Consider the following 6,743-nt stretch of genomic DNA (forward strand, 5'->3'; position numbering starts at 1 on the left):
TTTTTTAAATGGCAGCTAGTCAATTACGACTATTTTCAAATCATGGTATTGTCGACAGTGGTCATAACCGGGGCTTCTGCACCCCTAGTAAGATATCTCCACAAGTCGTCAATGAAATATAAGCTACTCAACAGAAGAACCATTGCACACTCTGAACTTAACACTCCACTGCGAATTCTTGCTTGCATCCACAATGAGCCGAATGTACTATCTGCGATCTATCTCATGATGGCCACCAATCCGACAAAAACTAGCCCCATCAACTTGAACATCATTCATTTTGTTGAGATTGTTGGCCACGAAACTCCCCAAATCATTTCTCACAGATCGTACGAAATATCTTCTTCTTCTCCTAATACAGCATCCCAAAGAATCGTCAGTGTGTTCAGGTCTTATGAAGAAAAAAACAAAGGGAGAGTTTCAGTTGCGCCCTACACTGTGGTAACATCATACACATCTATGCACAATGACGCGTGTAAGCTTGCGATCGAAAAAATGATTTCTCTCATAATTCTCCCCTTCCACAAACATTTGGATACTGGCTTCGCCCACAGTGGGATAAGGACAATGAACAAGAATGTCCTTGAAAATGCACCTTGCTCTGTTGGCATCATTATTGACCGGGGTGCTTGGTGGTGTTTTAGATAACTCGTCATCTTATCATGTGGCAGTGGTTTTCTTGGGCGGCGCGGACGATCGTGAGGCACTAGCATATGCAGAAAGAATGTCCGAACACCCAAACATTAAGGTCACTGTAATTCGATTGCTGAAGAAGAGTTGTGAATATAACTTGAAGAAAATGTCAGCTGAGAACAGATTTGACGAGGAAACATTAATGGATTTTAAGTTGAGAACTACTACTACAAGAAAATTGAGGTTTGGCCACAGGTACAACCAAGGTTTAGCCACAGTCATTAGCTGTTGCCAGGGTCCAACGGCCCACAGCCGTGGCCAAGTTTTTAAGTGGCGGTCGGGTATTGTTTGTGTAGTTTGGGTTTACTTCGCATTTTGGCCACGGTTGTGTCCATAGTTTCATCCACCGTTAGATTAGACTTGGCTTTTGATGTTCGGTTAAGATCTAATGAAAACCCTCGTGAAAATATGGAGGAGCCGCGAAACAAGTACCAAAAATTGAAGAAGAAGACTCTAGTCGTTCTCCAGGTTTGTTTCCTTTCTTTCTCTCATTTATAAACATGTGCTTCTCTTCTCTCCTCTAATAGATATTCCCTTCTCTCACAAATATGCTATTGAAGTTCTATTCTCAGGTACAAGTTGTTTATAAACAAGTTCTATTGAAGTTGCAGAGGTTAGATTCTATTCTCAGGTACAAGGAGATGCTTGGTAGAGGTTCTGATAAGTAATTTCACTTTATCTTCAAGGGTATCTTGGGTATGTAATGTACTCTTTTAGTTTTAGGTCTTTTTCTCTGGAATTTTTTGGGGGTTATGTTGTAGATCTACTACTGTTAATGGACATCACTGTTCATATGTCCTATTTGATATTTAATAAAAATTACTGTTTGTTTAGCCATTAACATCTTGCAGATGAAGAGAGAAGAGAAACTCTCAAACTAGAAACTGATATTGTAGTGGTGTCACTTGTCAGTATGCATCAATGTGATTGGTTTTCTGGCTGTGTAGTTAGATTATGTCAGAGTGAGTGAGGTGGTCGATTAATGACGAAAGTGCCCAGATATATTATTATGGTCAAGTTGATGGGCATTTAAGGCATATCAAATTTTTGCAATGTTTGATAACATCTTTTTTTGTTTGATAACACCTTGTTTGGACTTTGGACAAAGAGTAGTGGGCGAAGATTCTAGCTTGGCCAGTGTTGCACTTGCACATGGGGTTGAATGCTTTGGGTGTAAATGGAGTTTTCAATGTCATGTGCTGTGTATGGACTATGGACCTTTAAAATACACTCTATTGGGTGTATTTTTTTGGTGACCAATTGTTTCTGGTCCATGTCTTGTTAACATGTTCAGCTTGTTCTAAATAGTAAACTGATTGCTAAAATGCGTTCCTAGATTCCCTCTTCGTGTAGAGTATCAGAGTATGGTTCAATAAATTAAATCAAGCTGATTATATTTTCTGAGCCATTTATTCTTATTTATTCATGCAGTGAAACAATTCACTTGATCATTTGCTCATATACTTTACAAAACCTATGAATTCTAGTGATTAATCTTAAGATTTAAGGGACTCTGCATTGAGGAGAGTTGATTGGTTCTAGCAATGATCAGTTGCCTATGCGGTAAGTAGATTAACAGGTTAGTTCTGGGGTTGCTTTAGGTGCTCTAGAGTTCTAGCTAGTTAATGGTGGGAATTGGGAATTGCTGTTGATTCTCATTGGAAACATTTGTTCCGTTTCAGTTTATCTAACAGTTTAAATGTTCAATGGTTTGTAACATAAAACCATTGGACTAATAGAGAAATGCGAATGTACTGTTTGTAATGCTATAAAAGTTTGAGATGTTTTACTGACGATGTATGCTCATTTCTGAACCGGCCGGCCAAAAGAGAAAGGAAGACAAGAAAAGGCTGTCCAAATGTGTAGGCATTTAAATGTGATTCTTAATTTCTTATGCCCCATTCCAATTCATTCTGTTGTCTTGACTTTGATATGCCGTATGCCATTGGAGTTCCAGCAAACAGGGTAGGTATCTAGTCGTTGCACAGTCACATGATAGGACTCAGGAGAGCTTGGTAGCTTACTTTGAGGTGAAGATTACTTTATTTTCTAATTAATGGCATGTTGGTGCCTAAAGTGCATTAGTTAGGGTTAAACCAATACTTTTTCTAATTGCGACAGCTTTTACTGTGTTTTATAGACTTCAGACTAGACTTTATATAAAAAAAAAGACTTCAGACTAGATGAATTATATATCAATAGAACTTATGTTGTTTATAAACAAGTGGTTTATGTTGTTATATGCTATTCATTTGATGAAATAAGTGCCATGAATACTATATGCTGTTATGCTGTTTCTTATGCCACCCGACATTGTTATCAATAGAACCTTGCTTGTTCAGAATGTTCATGAGAGATTTCAAACCGAATCCCATTCTGAAGTAACTGGGCACTTTAATGAGCGCTTCATACTATCTCTCGCGTCCTGCAAGTCTTGTGTTGTTATGGACGATGAGCTGATCAATATTCTACCGATTTCATTAATTCTCAATTTTGAGGAGGTATGTTTCTACCATTTGTTTTACATATTTTTTTTAACATTTTTTGAGATATGATGCAGTAACTTACCTGTTTTAGTGAATATCAAAATAGATATAACTAGGATCCAAAATGCGTGCACAATCACCATCACCAGTAACCTGCAACCTCCACCCTACTCACCATTGCTACTGTCTGCTTTTCCATCAACATTTTTTATACCCTTACCCCACCACTTTTCTTCTTCTAAATCGTCTTTGGAGCATTCGAAGTCGATTTTGGCTTCTTCGTCTTCGTGGAGAAACTTTCAGAATCTTGGTTATCCTCTCTCCACGTTTTCTTTTATCGTCCTTTTTCTTTTTCTCCATAGTTATATGATGGATCGATGGTCTTATTTATAAACTTCTGTGCAATTTCTTAGCTAACAAACAACAAGCCTACTATGCTGTTTGTTGGTGTTTAGTAGCGAGATAGTATTGAATGTAATTTGATTGGTTGGAATGGTCTTTATTATAAAGCTTGATAAACTCTTAGTACATAGTTATCTTTAGGATAATAATGAATTGTCTTCTCTCGGTAAAAAAAAATATGTTCTCTGTTGGATATAATCTTTTAGACAATATGTGGAGAGTATGTTGCTACTTCTTACAATTAGTCAATTGTTTGTGTGTAAGTTGGTTCATTTCGTTTAGGTTTGCTTGCTACTTTTCTGATTGATGTTTGAAGGACTTTAAGGGGCTTTCAAAAATGCAACGAGACTTGAAGAACGTAAAAGAACAAGCTAGTGATGGTCTACCTGTGGGTCCTTTCCTTGGGAAATGTTGCACATTAGACCGGGGACAGAATACACATTTCTTACATGCACAAGTGCTTTCATAATCTTTTGGTCTTAACGTGAACAAATTCTCAATTTTCATTTCCAAGTTAGAAGTACTAACATAAAAAATTATTTGATTTGAGGAAATGTGTCTGTGTGAATCTCAATAAAGAAATGATAATGTGGAAATGTGGTGTATTTGTGTTGTTTTCTCTGATTTCTATTGAAGATGATAACTTGAACGAATGTCTAGTACATTTTTTTATACTAAGATACCGATGAATTGTGTTATTGGTTAAAAAAGCATTCTAGTGTTGTTTGGTCTGTTTTTTGTTGGAAATTATCTTTCGAAAAGATGTTTGGAGACTATGGTATTACCACTGTACATATCACCAGTTACTCGTTGTTGTGTAAGTTGGTCGAATTCATTTGTTTGAGGTTTGCTTATTACTTTTATGATTGCCGTTTAAAGGACTTTGAGGGGTTTTCAAAAACACAACGAGACTTGAAGAAAGGAAAAGAACTACCTAGTGATGATGGTCTACCTGTTGGTCCGATACTAAGGAAATGTTGCACATCAGACCAGGTATCAACTACACTTTTCTTACATGTACAACGTGGATAGATAATATTTTGGTCTTGATTTGAACTTATTCTCTGCTTTCATTTAAACTGGTTAGAAGTACTTACATTAAAAACATTATGTGATTGGTGAAAGAGAATAGAACTTTGGATATAGAAGTACTGACATTAATAATATTATGTGATTGGGAAGATGGTGATTTAGGCCCCATTTATGGTTTCCAATGGAGACACTTTGGTGCCAGGTGAGCAACCCGAGTCTTTTGTATGTTTTCACTTTCCTATTTGCATGGATCCTCATAAGGAGTTGCTTTTTACAGGTATACTAACATGCATGCTGATTACACTGGCGAAGGATTTGATTAGTTGCTGGATGTGATTGAGAAGGTAAAGAATAAGCCTGACAACCGGCGGATTATTCTGTCAGCTTGGAATCCTGCTGATCTCAAATTGATGGCCCTTCCACCTTGCCACATGTTTGCACAGGTTATCCCTACTGGACTTGGTCATTTTTTCTAGGCTATTACATTGATGTAAATTTTTACTTATTGTTTCCTTTATTCTCTCGTCTTTTGGCAGTTTTATGTGGCCAATGGAGAGCTATAATGTCAAATGTATTAGAGATCTGCAGACCTGGGTCTTGGTGTGCCTTTCAACATTGCATTTTATGCTCTTCTCACATGCATGATTGCTCGTGTTTGTGGTATGTGTTGTTCATCTTTAAAACCTGAATTTATTTTGTCAGCAATTTTAAGCTTATTGTATGTTCCTGATCGGTGCGATAACTAATGATGTATCACAGTATCAAGAATTATTTATGGGAGTCCCCAAATAATCGACTTTAGAATAGCTAGGCATGGCCTCTTTTACAATGATGATATTGCATATGTAATGTTGTGTACTCTTTGCACTTTCCTAATAATCACACATCTAAAGGCAGGCTTGGTAGTTTTGGTAGAGAACAAGTTAACTAAAAGGAGAGAGAAGAAAGACATAGGGGTTGAAGAGATCCTTTTCTCCTTTCCCAGTTTTACTTTTGTCGAGTACACTTTTGATTGGTTTAGTAATGTGATAATTTTCATTAGTTACTTCTGTAATTGGCTTTGTTTTCCTTCACACCCCGATGTTGTTCCTGGTGATTTTATCCGACGCTCATGTCTATAAAACTCATGTGAGGCCTGTACAGGAGCAGCTTCAGAGGCTCTAAACCATTCCCAGTGAGCAGAGGCTGGTGCTGATATTTATTAGTGTTTTGTACTATTAATTTTTCTATTTGATGATGACTGAATCTTAAATATCGACTTAATTTTTTTGTGAAGATGTGTGTAGTTCAAGTTCTAATGATTGATTTTATATGGTTTTAGCTATATCTTCAATGCCTGTACTACTGTCTAACATGATGAGGTACAAGCAAGCGAACTGGAATATGCGGACTTTGATCCAAAGAAGTTGAGGTGCTGTTTAGATGGCTAGGAATATAGTCTATCGAGTTTGGGCGCTATGTCTGGTGATGTTTTCATTTTTTGGTTCATTTTTGGGGAGTCCTAATAATATTTCAAATTTCTTAAAGAGTACTATATTTTTTTCTCTATGTTAGTTTGGATTTCAAATGGAATCTATGATGTAAAAACGTTCATGTCAAGTACACATTGTGTATGAAATGTTAAATGGTGAAGAATTATGATTTTTGTGGTTTTGAATGGAATTATATATCTTTGTATGAATTACACGTGTTGTATAAAGGCGCTAGAATCATATTTTTTTTACCTAATTCAAAACATTTGCCACGGCTTAGAACCGTAGCTAAATTATTGATCTAGTTCAAGAAAAACAATCCCCACGCTTCATCTAAGCATTGGCCACAATTAACAACGGTGGCAAAAGGGATATCTGCCACGGCCTATGGAACGGTCCAAAACCGTGGGCAAAAACCAAGCTTTGGCCACATCCAACAGCCGTGGCAAAAGGTTAGCCACAGATGCATTGGCAACGGTCATAAACCGTGGCAAAAGGGCTTTAGCCACGGTCTATGTCCGTGGCAAATGCTCAGTATTCTTGTAGTGTACATACAACAAAAGAGTCACATATATACAAGAGGAGGTAAACAACGGGGTAGGTGTAGTCAGTGTGATTCGTGAAATGGGAGATAAATACGAATTGATTATACTAGGCA

General features: G+C 37.1%; 1 protein-coding gene across 1 annotated transcript in view; it reads left to right on the top strand.

Annotated features, from left to right (window-relative positions):
- LOC147497632 (DNA-directed RNA polymerase III subunit 1-like) overlaps positions 1–6,275 on the top strand; it is a 58,109-nt gene extending 51,834 nt beyond the window's left edge. The window contains 3 exon segments of the mRNA XM_086562951.1: positions 16–5,056; positions 5,150–5,273; positions 5,935–6,275. The gene's annotated coding sequence lies outside the window, so the exon portion shown is untranslated.
- The last annotated feature ends 468 nt before the right edge of the window (positions 6,276–6,743 follow it).

The sequence above is a fragment of the Coptis chinensis genome, chromosome 5 (assembly GCF_015680905.1).
Source record: "Coptis chinensis isolate HL-2020 chromosome 5, ASM1568090v1, whole genome shotgun sequence".
Lineage (NCBI taxonomy): Eukaryota > Viridiplantae > Streptophyta > Magnoliopsida > Ranunculales > Ranunculaceae > Coptis > Coptis chinensis.